This window comes from Acipenser ruthenus, chromosome 2, assembly GCF_902713425.1.
Source record: "Acipenser ruthenus chromosome 2, fAciRut3.2 maternal haplotype, whole genome shotgun sequence".
Taxonomy (NCBI): Eukaryota; Metazoa; Chordata; class Actinopteri; order Acipenseriformes; family Acipenseridae; genus Acipenser; species Acipenser ruthenus.
Window position 1 is genome coordinate 68,315,546 of NC_081190.1, and position 15,157 is coordinate 68,330,702.

The following is a 15,157-nucleotide window of genomic DNA, read 5'->3' on the forward strand; positions in this document are numbered from 1 at the left end:
GGGTACAGCAGCAGTGTCCCCCATCCTGGGATTGAACCCCCGACCCTCCGGTCAAGAGTCCAGAGCCCTAACCACTACTCCACACTGCTGCCCTAATGTCTAAAGTAATATTCCTGAGCTATATTCCCCACACTTGTAACATTTAGGTTATTCGTGTGTAATTTATAAATGAAAATTAAACTAAAACATTTGCAAATGATTGTACAAAATGAAATTAGCAGGCACCAATGAAACATTAATGCAGTCCAGTAGGGCTGGTGTACAGTTGTACTGTACAGTATATGGTCCTCCAGAGTTGAACTGCATGATGGTGATCCATAGGCTTAGACTGCTGCTTTTTGTTACCCCAATGTCTCCTTTATCTAGCCTTCACGCAAGTCAATATGGAGTATCTTCGCTCATGATATTCAAAGTTCCTGTAGGCCAATACTGCTGTTTCAATCAGAGTCTAGAATGAGCCAACACTGGTTTGACATAGTAATGGTTTTTGTATCCAGGTATTATCTGAATGCCTCAAATTAAATTAGGACTGAAATCCTCTGCAAGTGCTATTACAAAAAGCTTTGCTCAGTTCAGAGAACACTGCAACAACTGCTCTATGATTGTATTCCAAGCAATCAGGGGCCCTCTCTATAGTATGGAGGGTCTGATCTGAGCCTGGAGCAGCTGCCTGGATTAGATTGTTAAAGCAGCTATTCCTGCCTCAAGTGATCAATTATAGAAATCAAATGGCATTTCTCATGAAGCTGGAAGATAAGGTATGACTCAAATCTGCCTAACACTCAGGAATGTTTGCTTTTGACATACTGTAAAAGGATGAATACCTTCTGAAAAAAAAAGAGGAACAGAGCCTGCTCAAAATTCAGCTTGGATAACTGAATTACTTTTCTTATGCTAGTCAGTTTAACCAAAAAAATCAGATACTGCATGGAGCTGAATGGAAGAAATTAAAGGACATTGAAGAAGAAATTTGACACATTGAGGAAGGTGTTGACCCAAAAGTTTTACATTGTAAGTAGGTTTGATATCCTTGTCTGATATCTGTAATGTTTGGCTATTTAAAGGATGGATGCAGAATTACCCTTTTCACATTAAATGAGCACAATACACTTGCAGAAAAAGCATCTCTATCTGAATTATGTCCTCTGGGTATCAAACTAGTTATTGCCCATGCTAAGTATTGTACATGTATTTCTTTTATATCCAATTATATATTGCAGTCAATATGTAGCATCCAGTTTGTCCTATTGTGGTACAAAATATAAAAACACATTACAAAAAAAACACATAAGAAACATATTAATGTTAAGGAGCAGGAAATTACTTTCAAGGTCACACTTAAAAGGGGGAAAAAGAATGATTATGACGGTTATAAAAAGTTATCAAGTAATGCTGTAAGATTTTGTTTTGTTACCCTAGTCCTATCTTTGTCATGTGGGATAGTCAGGTTAATTAAATAGTTGATAGACAATTAGGTCCGAGAAGGAGGGCTGATGAGAACGAGAGGACCTAAAAGAGAAAAAGCACAGAAAAGAGTAATAAAACATATTGAAACCATAGTAAAGCCCAGAGAGGTATAGTAACGCATATAAAAAAATACATGGTAAAACTATGTGTTGTGTATTGCGTACTGAAACGGACACCAAGTCTTCATCAACACAGCTTTAGTAATTGAACTACAGTTTTACTACAGCAGCCCTGTGCTTTGTTCTGAACTACGGCAACTCACTAAAGCCAAAAAGTATCTACGTTCTACATTTCTTATCACATAAGAAATTAATATCAATACCTTAATACACTACATCCCCCACTCCACCTAGCTTTGTTTATCTACTGTAATTCAAACATTACTATTACTGTATAACAAAACGTTTTTCTTTTTTTTTTTTTACAACAAAAACATCTCATAAATGAGTAAATGTCAGCAGTCCAACAGGAACATTACAATCTTTTATTCAGGGTTGTAGCACTGCGGTGGTCTGACGATTCTCTTAGTTCACTGGGTTCATCAGCATGACTGGATGTCACACTGGTTGCAGTGCTTTCATGCTCAGTGCAACCTTCATTGACTGGACCGGTTTTCTGTTTGAATCCGTCCAACACAGGTGTGTCTTCACTTGTATTGTCAGTCAAACTGAAGCTGGATGTTTCATTTGAAACTTGTGATCTCAACTGACCACCATGTCTACGGTAGGTGACATCTGTGTCCTGTGCCTTAACTTTGTAAGACACTGGTCCTGTTTTATCACTTACAATTCCTGGAATCCACTTTGGTCAGTCTCCTGTTGTGTTTTTTAGATACACAGTGTCATTGACTCTGAAAGATGTCTACAGCATGTTGGTCGTGGTAAGACTTCTGTAAGTATTGGTTCTTATGAACTGCAAAAGCGGTGTTTGGCTTAATGTAGTCAAGTCTAGTGTGAACATGCCTATTCAAGAACACTTCAGCAGGAGACTGTCCTATGGTGCAGTTAGGTGTGGTGCGGTACTGCAACAAAAACAATGATATCTTGTCTTCTAAAGCCAGTGATGTAGCTGAGAGCTTCTTCATGGCTAACTTAAAGTCCATACCTCACATAGAAAATCATTTTTTGGCTTTGGGGTCGTACTTGGTTTACTTTCACAATGAGCAAGAAATTAAATCTCCATGATCAATTTTAGAGCACTGAGAGATGTAAAACTATCAATAATTCCAGAAAATACAGACAATGCACTGATGATGCACAAAGCTGACGTGACGTCACAGGGGAACACATACCAGGAACAGCTGTGAGATATACATGGCTTCAGACTGTGAAAGTGATCATTACGAATCTCTCAGACGTTTTGAGTAGTCTGTATTACAGTAAGGACAGCGGGAGTGTGGTGTGTAATGAAAGAAATTGTGGGGAGGAAGAACAAGTGGTTTGAGGCCCGATTCCGTACTGTTTTGAACCTCCAGCAAGAGAAAATAATCACGCTGGCACGAGGAACTCGAGTGACACGCACCCTTGTCTGCAGGTCAGCAATTCTGAATGCTGTTCTTGTATACAGTTAACCCCAGCTAACTGTATATGTGTATTACTATATTTGGTTTGTTGTACTATTTATATCTTGCAAATAGTGTTTACTGTTTTCCATCCAATTCAATAATAAAGCATTGTTTATATTACAGGGCCAAGATGACGTATAGCTTTTCAACTTCATTCATGAAATAAACACTTATGCTTTCCCCGATTTAGTGAAATTAAATAGGCCTAACCTCCTTGTGAACTGCACATAGTTATTATTATTATTTCTTGGCAGACGTCCTTACCCAGTAATGTGCACGTGAACATTACCTTAAAGATAAAATTGAAAATCGAAAGCTTACCTAAAAAAGCTGGATGAGTGGATTCATTCTTTTGATTTCTGCATCAGAAATCTTGAGCACGCAATGTGTTTGTACTGGTTTACAGCACTCTGACGTTATTGTTTTTATTAAGTCAGCAATATGAAAGCCGTGCTCATGTTTATTTTCTTTGGGTAGTTTTGGGGCACTGAGTTTATTTGATAACGGTATATTGTATAATAATAATTATGATAATAATAATAATAATATCTGATGTCTGAAAAAACAAATGCAACACTTGCAGAGAACTGATTATGCGCAGTGTAGAGGCTGTGTGTATTTTATTTTTTATGTTGTATGTGGTGTGTTTTATGTTGTCAGTTATATGTGGATATAGTGATGCATGGGATATAAATGGGTCTCTGTAGCACAAGTGATTTAAAATGTATAGTTGTATTTAGGCACGGGAATTGCATGAGCGTCCAGCGCCCAGGAGGGCCGCTGCCTACACGACACCGTCTGGGGATGCCTTCACGACACACCGCACAGGGATGCCTACACAACACCGTCTGGGGATGCCTACACAACACACCGCACGGGGATGCCTACACGACACCGCCCGGGGATACCTGCACGACACCGCCCGGAGATGCCTGCACAACACTGCCTGGGGATGCCTACACGACACCACCCGGGGATGCCTACACGACACACCGCACGGGGATGCCTACACGACACCGTCTGGGGATGCCTACACAACACACCGCACGGGGATGCCTACACGACACCGTCTGGGGATGCCTACACAACACACCGCACGGGGATGCCTACATGACACTGCCTGGGGATGCCTACATGACACACCGCCCGGGGATGCCTACACGACACCGCCCGGGGATACCTGCACGACACCGCCCGGAGATGCCTGCACAACACTGCCTGGGGATGCCTACACGACACCACCCGGGGATGCCTACACGACACACCGCACGGGGATGCCTACACGACACCGTCTGGGGATGCCTACACAACACACCGCACGGGGATGCCTACACGACACTGCCTGGGGATGCCTACATGACACACCGCCCGGGGATGCCTACACGACACCACCCGGGGATGCCTACACGACACACCGCACGGGGATGCCTACACGACACCGTCTGGGGATGCCTACACAACACACCGCACGGGGATGCCTACACGACACCGTCTGGGGATGCCTACACGACACACCGCACAGGGATGCCTACACAACACCGCCTGGGGATGCCTCCATGACACACCGCAAGGGGATGCCTGCATGACACTTTAAATGTTTTCCATTTTAATGAAAAAAGTCTTGACCAGGATGTTCAAGGGCTTGTTCACTATGATTCCCATCATCGAGACACTCTTTTTTATCTGCCCCCACAATGAGTGTTATAATATAAACCTTAAAGCGCCAGAGAAAATACATACGGTATTAATATAGTTGTAGACTGACTAGCATATTATTCAACTAATATAACTGAACCAATCTTACAACTACATAATAAATGTTGAGAGATATTTCACTTAATTTTCCCTTTTGTTCCAAAAATCTAATTTATGTGTGACATCTTGCATTCAGTGCAATACTGTAGGCCTCACAGAACACCACATTCATTTGAACTTACCTGCACGGTATACACACTTCTGAATAGGTGACCACTATAAAACTGTTATTCAGTTATTGATATGAATATGTTTTTAGGTTTTATAAACAGCAGTTTGTACAGCAATCTAGTCAGCTCCCATTTAGATTTCATACGGTATGCAACAGATTGGAAAATGGATGCATTTAAGATGAAACTACCATCTAAATAACGACCAGTTAAACATCATTACATTACAACATGTCTAAAGATTGAAGCATTCTGTATAATATCACTGTAACACTGTCTTTAATGCTTTATCTACCATTAGAACACATTAAACAATATCAATTGTAAGGAGAGCTATCAGACATGTATTTGTAAATAATGTTCTTTTATAATGAATCATTAAGGAATAAATTAAATGTGATACTACAGAGACTGGATATACACCATTTTAAACGTATGATAGGATGTTGTTCAACACTATCAATAAGTTTATGTTTTGCTTTCTATCAGTACAGAAAATGTATTTAGTTCCTTAATATATGGGGAATAGATTTTGCAGAAATGTTGGTTTTTAAGAACATAGCATTTTTGTGGGCCAAGTACTGCATTAACTGTTGCTTGGCAACACTGGCTGCTGTGGATATTAGAAAGGGGTACATATGTTAGCATTATTATTTTTGCAGTATACATGTGGGCTTTAAAATGGCTCATTTCCTAAAAAGCAAAGCTTTTTTATACAAAAGATAAGAAGAATATGAATGATTATACTACAAAAGATGATTATTCATATAAAATAACTGAATTTACATAACATTATTTACATATTGGAACACACTCAAGGTAACCTGACAAAAAAGTACAGTATAGTAATCTATCAGCTTGAGGACAGTATGCATTTATATGTGCACTCTAACAGAAAGTGGGGTGTGTAGAGAAAATGGGGGCACCATTCATATGTTGAGTGGTTGCTCGGGTCAGCCAGGTAAGCCTGAGATGTAGGCACATTTTTGAATAATGTTTATCAAACGCTGCCCTTTAGGGTTGATATAATCTTGCAAAACAATTCAGATATATACCAAACCTGTGCAGGGTTATATAAAGTGGGATGATTTTTTTTCATAAAAAAAACTAATATCTAGTTCAGGTGGTCAATGCATACAGAAACTACTTGATTTGGCTATTGTGATTACCTAATATATGTTTAAAATAAATAAATAATGAAAGACCCTTAAAGTCTTCCTGCACGCCATTTATACAGCCTAAACCAGCCCTTTTATCAGCCTCACACTTTTAGCTTGCTCCTGAAGGCCTTGAGAAGATATAAACTAGTGCTCAAACGTGGTGACACCCTACTTGTTAAGCTACTGACATTGCAGTGTGTGTAAAACCAGCCTTAACATAAATGTGTCTTTTCTCATGTTGGCTTAGACCTTATCCTCACAGAATGGGAGCAACCAAACTAATCAGTCTACCATGTTCACCAGCCAAATAAAATGGGAAGCTATGTTCCTCACTGTCATTTCTTGAATATGGAAACACAGGGAGATGCAGATTTGATATATTGCAGAAAAGCTTCCGTTTTCAATACAAATAAATGAGTCATGAGAGGGATAGTTCCTTTGCACAAAAGTACATGTTACATATCTCAAGTGTGTCCATTTTTTGCCCAACGCTGGTTAGGCTGTATTTGTAGAAGTTAGCATGTTTTTTTAACGTGTGCAAAATATATTTGCATGGTTACTGCTCCTACAGTCGATAACTGCAAATATTATGTTGACATGTTGCCAACAAACAAGTTTCCAGATTTAAAACAGTATCCAAAGTCAGTATTCAAAATTGCAGAATATAGAGCTCGGTAAGGCCCTAATGCCACAGTTCACTTGCAAATGAAAATGCACAAAACCAACTAAAGATCACAAAGCTGGATAATGGGGGAAGGAGGGTTTTTTGAGGATTGGAGGATTTGTGGTCAACAATAATAATATTCTCTCCTTCAAATCGCGCCTTACTATTAAGACTGCCACGTTTACATTTTTATTTATTCTTTTTTTTTTTGGAAATGTGAATACTACCTGCAGTAAACTGAACAGCATCATTTGAATAAGTTAATTTAAAAAACATTTAAAATTGGATATTAAACATTACTTCACATTTGCTACATAACCAAGCAGTATGCTATTTTTGTAAGGTGGATACATAAGGACAAGTTATCTGAAAGAAAGTACTTCTGTGGGTTAATACATAGCATTCAGAAGGGGCTCCCGAGTGGCACATCCAGTAAAGGCGCTCCACGTGGAGTGCAGGATGCGCTCTATAGTCTGGACGTCGCGAGTTCGAGTCCAGGCAGTTCCACAGCCGACCGTGGACGGGAGCTCCCAGGGGGCGGTGCACAATTGGCCGAGCGTCGCCCAGGGGGGGGGGAGGGTTAGGTTGGCCAGGGTGTTCTCGGCTCACTGCGCACCAGCGACCCCTGTAGTGTGGCTCGGCGCCTGCGGGCTTGCCTGTAAGCTGCCCGAGAGCTGCGTTGTCCTCCGACGCTGTTGCTCTTGGGTGGCTGCATGGTGAGTCCGCAGTGTGATAAAAAGCGGTCGGCTGACGGCACACGCTTCGGAGGACAGTGTTCGTCTTCACCCTCCCGAGTCAGCGCAGGGGTGGTAGCGGTGAGCTGAGCTTAAAAATAATAATAATAATTGGCCATTCTAAATAATAAAAATAATTGGCAACAACTAAATTTATTAAAAAAAAAACCAAATACACAGCATTCAGAAAAGCTCATGGCCAATTACTGTAAAGCACGATTGTAAGCACACTTTCATCAAACATTCTACAAATATACAGGTAACTTACAAAAGCAAACTAAGAATACAAATAAAATCAAATATTATTTTGGCAATAAAACTGCTTTAGATTTACAAAAAAAAAAAAGGGCTTACTTTTTAATTATGATTGATGGTATTGGAGGCTGGATATATATCGTCATTTAAAACAACAACTGTTAAACTTTGCCTACCTTTTCCTATACCATCTCCTGTTTCACATAGAGAAAAATAATTTTAAAATGTTGACACTGCATGGTGATGAGATACAAGCACGGGCGCTGGAACTAGGGGTGCTTGGCTTTACATGGCTTCCATCATATACATATTAAAAATGGTTCCAGTGCCACTGTATACAAGGAAATTTAAACTCCATAAGCTAGGCTCTGACAAGAAGTGCAGTACAGTCAAGTGAATTGTGGACTCTGTAGTTTCTTAACAAGGGTTTGTATATTTGCACGCAAGTATCTAAAGAAAAATACATTTACAGCCAGTCTTTGGTTAAAAAAAAAAAGTCAGTCTGTTTAACAATGAACCGGAATTCCATTCAGTCAGAGGCAATTGCCATGTGATATAAAAATACACCAGTTTTAAATGATTTATTAAAAGTTTATAGTTTATGGATTTTCTAAATGTTTCTTACTAGTAAACTAAATTAAGGAGTTTACATGTTTAAAGGTGCCTGCCTTACTTACTATTGTTAACCTTAGGTGTCTTACAGTCTCTTAACTTGACTAACCTCTTAAACCTGTGGCACTACAGCATTGTTCCAAGCCTTGCTTCACTCCCCCTTTGCCTATAAAAAAGCTTGTAACATTTTCTGCAATGCCCTACTATAAATGTGATTTCACCATACTGTGAGAATAATTAATCCCATAAAGAGAGTGACTAAAAGAAAGTATGGCAAGGCAAGCTGTTCTTGAGTACATTACATTTTGTAAGTTTTTATCTTGACATTCAAACTTTCACCAAAGGCGGCATCTGTGCACTCCCAAAGCAAGCTTCTATAAAAAGAGCAGGGGTCAGAATTCAGACCTGCATGCATCCCACAACATTGCATCAGCTCAGTTGAATAATTAGTGCTTGTATAGAGTTACTCACAACTTGTTCACAGATAGACATGTGGGGTGAACCAAGGCGAATCCAATGCTCCAGTTAGAGCAAAGCCTTATTTTGTTTTGCTTTTTTCCTCTTTTAAAAATTTGACCTTCAGATCTCTGAAAAGCCGAGTTTAACTGCTTTGATTTACTCCTATAATAACATGATCGATGAAGCTCAAAGGCAGACTCTAAATCTTGCCCTCAAATTGTCCCAGAGCCCTAACACATGAGAGTGATACTGCCAGACTGCCTGGAAAGGTCACATGAACAGGATCAAAGGCAAGACAACTGATAGTTTAACATCAAAACTTCTCTCTCATCTAGAAAGAGATTATCTAAATGGCTTTATGCTATTACTAGAAATATACAGTGTATTAAAGAACTTGTTAGTGCAAATGTGGCAGGTAATTTAAAATTAGGATTTAGTCTTACACTAACATTGGTTTTAGGTACTGCAAGGTAAACGTGACCAAAATGATTTCACATTATCTAAATACTAGATTTTAGCAGTGGGAGACTACTTATTTCCAGTGGGTGATCAGAGTTAGGTTTGTGTTTTAGACTGTTATGTGAGGTACTATACCTCCTGTGTGCCTCCTGTTGTAGTGTAGCTCACATGATTGCGTTTTGTATATCATCATTCAAACCACAATTTAATTCTGTTTAAAATCTAATGAGGTAACATATTTTTTTCCCCCCAAGAAGGTTAGTGCACAGCAGTGACATACAGTCAAACACATACAATAAAATCTGTCCACAGTTCTTCGCTACAAGGTTGTTTTTTTTTTGTTATTTACAGTCATTACAGGATGGATTAGGGTTATTCCAAGACATGAACGAGACATTATATGGTGTAGTGATTCTAAAAGTATTACTTCTTTGTATTTTTTACATTTTTTTTATTAATGGTCGTCGACAAATCAGTCTTTAATTTCCATGTATGATTATGCAGTATTTTCAAAGGCTACAAAATTCAGGTAAAGTTCTCTTCCGTTCAGCAATGTCCAGGTGCAGCATTAACAGTCATCTCCATCTGAGGATCTTCTGGGTGAGAGGTACCAAATAAATGTATTGCATTCTTAATCAGAATTCTAAATTTTTTGATATTATTCACAGATAATAAGATATAATAACAACATCAGAGTTACAGAGATCCGTACTGAATTTTAGTGAGTTTATAGTTGCTTGCTTACTATTTACTCTGCTAAAAAGTAGGCTACTGTTTCAGAAACTGAGCCAAGGAAGTCAGCCTCGCCCTTCCCTTAAGCACACTACTCATAGAATAGTAAAGTTTGTTCATGTACCATTGTCACTTAGCTCTGGCAGGCATCATCCAGTGAAGCTCTCTCTAAAAGCACTCTGCTTTAAGTCAAACTGATCGACATGGCATGGTGCTTTAATGCTTTGTTTACTCCAGGAACACAGATTACTGTGTTTCTAGGGAAACCATTGGAGCTATTTTTTTAACCTTGTGCACCTGATCAATCTAGCTTTTTGTTTAATCCTTTTTTTTTTGTTTTTTTCAGCAGGTGTGGCAGCGTGCCCCGCCCCTGTGTGTATTTTATGTTTATATGTTGCGTGGGGTGTATTAATGTTGGTGTATATGAATTGGTGCACAGGATATAATGTGGGGTTATGTAGCACGAGTGTAATAAAATGTATATTTGTATTTAGACACGAAAATGGCACAATCACTTCACGTGCATATTAAAATGTGTATAGTATGTGAGCACGGGATTGCACTAATTAGTTCACGTGCCGAGATTCAAGTGAATGATTAATTAGTATTTGAATCTCGGCACAGCTGTCTATATAGAGGCACGAAGCACTCATTCGAGGTTGGGTGTTCACAGTGGAGAGCGTGAGTCGGGAGAGATAATTATCACTAATATAAAAATTGCTAATACGTGCTAGAGGGCCGCACGATACTTCTTTGTTCGTCCACTGTTTGTTTCGATTTTTAATAAAACTAGTCTTTGCACTGAATTCAGCTGTGTCCTGCCTCGTTTCTGGTCTGACGTCACCCCTGCAGCCAACTTGTTGACAACAGTGTATACAATTGACCTGACATGGTTTTGTCTAACAGGGATTTAAAAACAAAAAGGCTGATGTGCATAGTGGAACACGCTTGCTAGTCTAAACATGCTGAGGATCTGGACAGAGAGAGAGAGAGATCTGCACACTATAAAAACATGACTGCCAAGCAACGATTTATTGATAAAAAGTGGAATACACCAATGTGTGGGTGTACAGTAGATGTGTGCGCCATCTGTACCACCATAAGGGTAGGGAAAGGTTTACCTTTTAAGGCAGTGCTTTGGCAGAACCAGAACCCAGCGACCTAGAGTGAACTAATTTCAGTGTAACTGCAGTGCAGCGGCTGGCAGGCTAAGTGGGTCAGACAAGGCAGCCAGATCATGATATCACTCTGAAGCAGCAACTGGCAAAAACACTGGGGCTAGGGGGTGGGTGGGTAACATCTCTTTGAGTTTTCTATTGTTCCTAAAATTGAAGGCATTCTTGAATGAACAAATGGATAACTATGTAGTTAAACCAGAATACCTGTATGTAGAAATGGGCCGTATTAAATGTATTAAAGGGCTCAAAGCATCAGTAGACAGAGGGTTGCAGAAACTTATGGAGATATAGTAAATTATACCTAGAACTCCCGGAGCTGTCATTATGGCCGTCATAGTAAAAACAGTGGATTTATCTTACATCGATCACATGATCGAGCTGCTGAAGTTGAAAGCTTCGCGTTTATTTTGTATAGCTACAACAGGAGACTTTTTCAGATGTGATTTATTTATCAACAACTATAAAAATACTTATTGTCTAGTGAAAATAAATAGACCAACACAACGCAGAAGACAAAGCTGAACATGAAAATGCAAGATAGTGATTAACACTCTAATATAATGAGGTTAGAGATAATGAATAACGAATTTGCAGAAATTCTGGGACAGAGACAAACACAGCCACAGCTGTGGCAAGTGCACTGCACATGTACAGAAGTGGCATGTCTGTGTTGATTGCACAAATTAGACTTTGTGTTGTGTAGATTGCACAAATCACATTTTGAACAGTTATGTTTCTATCTTTTGAACAATACACATTTTGAACAGTTGTACGTTCCATCTTTGGAACAATACACATTTTGAACAGTTATACGTTCCATGTTTTGAACATTTGAATAATACACATTTTTAACATTTTACCTTTCAATCTTTTGAACAGTTTAACAATCCACGTTTTGCACAGTTGTGTTCCATCCTTTGAAGAGTAAGTTCCGTCCTTTGAGCTTTTGAAACTTTTTGAAAAACAAAAATAAAAAATTACGGAATAATAGTGTAGCAAACCAGCTATTGCAAAAATAGAGATGGAAATTACTGTTGAATAGCCAACAGAGTCGAAGTCGAACAGAGGCTGTGGCAAAGTGTTTAACAGTGTGCAGGTGCAGGAATGCAGCAGTGATCAATGAACAGGCAGACAACGATAATCTAGGTGCAATGATATTTTATTTGTAAATCCATTGGTCTGATGACACAAATACTGCAAACAATAAAAATGCTAACAGGCAATACAGCGGCATGTATTGCTCTGTTTTAATCCATGGGTTGGGTCCCGAAATAATAATAGTACCGCTCCTAAACACCCACACGTAACACAAAACACAAACACAAGTCACAGTGAGTGTGATAGTGCTTGTGTTGTAAATACAGTTATTCGTGAAGCAATAATGAAGCGTTGTCCGTGTAAGTGCTGGCCTTTGGCAACAGCTCTGGATCGTGCCAGCCGTCTAATAACAAACAAGTATTCTTTAGACACGACAAACAAAACAAACAAAAACACTCACGATTACAACACAGGTTCTCCTTCCGGTTCAGCTTTTAACCATAACAAGGAACAGATCACTTCGCCCTTGTGTACCATCAATCATGACCCCTTGGTTAACTAGTGCAACCTCTTCTCCAAGCCGCGGCTGCCACGTCGTTTTCCTTACGGGTCGATGATTTAGTGTATCGTAACTCCGCCCCCTTTCTAGATGACAGACTTCCTTCTAACCCTGGGAATGAATTGTATGGTCATCCCGTCCAGGGCACTCTATTCCCTTTACACAGCGCCCTCACAGGTCGGGAGAGAGATTTATCACCAAGAATCATTCTGTCTCTGTCACGCAGGCACAAAATAAAATACGAGTAAAAATAAAAACAGTTTAACAAATCTCGGGCACTGTAATTCTGTACTGTTCCACAGTGTCGTAAGCTCAAGCTGCATCTCAAAAGTCATCTCTGAGTTGCTAAACCACCCCATTTTATAGCCTAGCATTTGTATAAACGTTCACCATTTTAAACAATGCAACCCTTCCAACACCATCCCCAAGTCTCGTGCTGTAACAGGTGTCCCTCACGTGTACCAAGCAGGCTGCAAAAACAGTGTCACAAACATAATCCTGAAGGAAAACAAACAATAACAGAGAACAGCTTCGTAGTGTGTAACGCAAAAATAGTTTTATACGCATTTTAAAATAGCGATTAAAATATATGTATATATGTATGTCCGGTAGTTCTAGTGTTAACTCATAAATCCACTTATTAAATGCTACAATTCAACCCAGTCATTCCTATTTTTCTACTACCTGGTACAACAATACCCACTACATATCGTGGCGGTGGCTTGCCATGGGTTCAGCGGGAAGAAAAGATTCCTTTGCTGCTGGAAATATTTATTGTAGAATTGGAATGGCGCTTATAAGTGCCGTTGTTTTAGAGAAATGGATTGCCGCTTATAAGGGCCATTGATTTAGCTCGAAAATGGTCTTTAGCTCTTGCTGCTGTCACTCTCTCAGCACCCTCCCAGTCAGTGCGCAGGTTGCAGCTTTATATAGGGTCCGCAGGCGGGAAAGAGTGGACCTGGTTGGAACCAGGCTGCAACAGTAACAAGTCCCATTCAGCAGGTCCGCGAGACCCGACGCTACAATATTATAAAACTCCCATAATAGTCTAGGGAATGTATTAAAGTATCCAAATTGGCTACTGTTTTTGAAAAGCAGACAAATCTTATTAAACAAATAAATTCATAGTAATTTCATTATGAAGTTGATGCTTTTTAATTTATGATGTACTATGTTTGTATAACAGACATATACCACTTTCACACACAAATACCGCCACCGTGCCGTCTCAGAGACATTAAAAAAATTATTTAAAATACCCATTCACATAGCACGAAATTGCACAATCTATGCCGGTATAACACTGTCATTACCCATTTACACAGACAAAGGGATCGTGTGAGTACAACTTTTAAACCTGTCAATCAACAGATCCTTTTCATGGCAACGGAAACAAAACAAATAAGCAGACTATCATGGGTAAGCTACTTAATATATATATATATATATATATATATATATATATATATATATATATATTATCTTTTAATGAATGATGCTGGAGAACTGTAGTTCACTGTAAACTTCCCTGTGCTCGATTTGTCCTCGCTATTAATAATATACTAAATATGGATATATGTGGAAAATTGAAGTGGGGACGCATTATTAATATTTTCATTCAGCCATGTGATACCAACTGCAGTGTATTAAAAGTTGTAGGCTTGTCGATCATACCTATTGCATATACTGTTTAGTAGCTTAGTAGCTGTCACTCCTTAGAATTGTAATGTTAACAATTCCTTAACTTCTTCCGGTCTCCAATTACTACCTCGTTCTTGACCATCCATTGTATTTGAAAAAAATGAAAGCATGTAACACCGACGATAAAAATACCCAACAGGTCTGGTATACAGTCACATGTGATGATGACATTCAATCCACGCCCACTATAGTGCTTTGTGGGCTGTATAGCCTTTCACATAGGCAGTTATGATGGTTCAGTGGCGGTTTTGAACTGTCATAAAATATGACGGTTCTGTGGCGGTATAAGCAATTCACACAGACCTATAAGCCGCTTCAGTGTCGGTTCTGAACCGTCATAACTCCTCTGTGTGAAAGCACCTTTGGAATTGTAAAACTTGGCACTTTTACAGCAGTAATGAAAAGTTTTTACAGAGTTTTTACAGCATTTGAAACTGCTTGCTTAATATAGCATAAGTCTGGCAAGGAAATGTTGGGCTGTTGATGCTGAAGTGATCTGAGGTCATACATCTTAATAAATCGTTTTAGAAGGCCAAATTCTCATCAGTTCACAGGACTGCCAGATTGGCTTAAACAAATGAATGCATGTTTAAATAATGTGTCATCTAAATAACAGTAGGACCTTTGTGAATGCCCAGCTGAACGGCTTA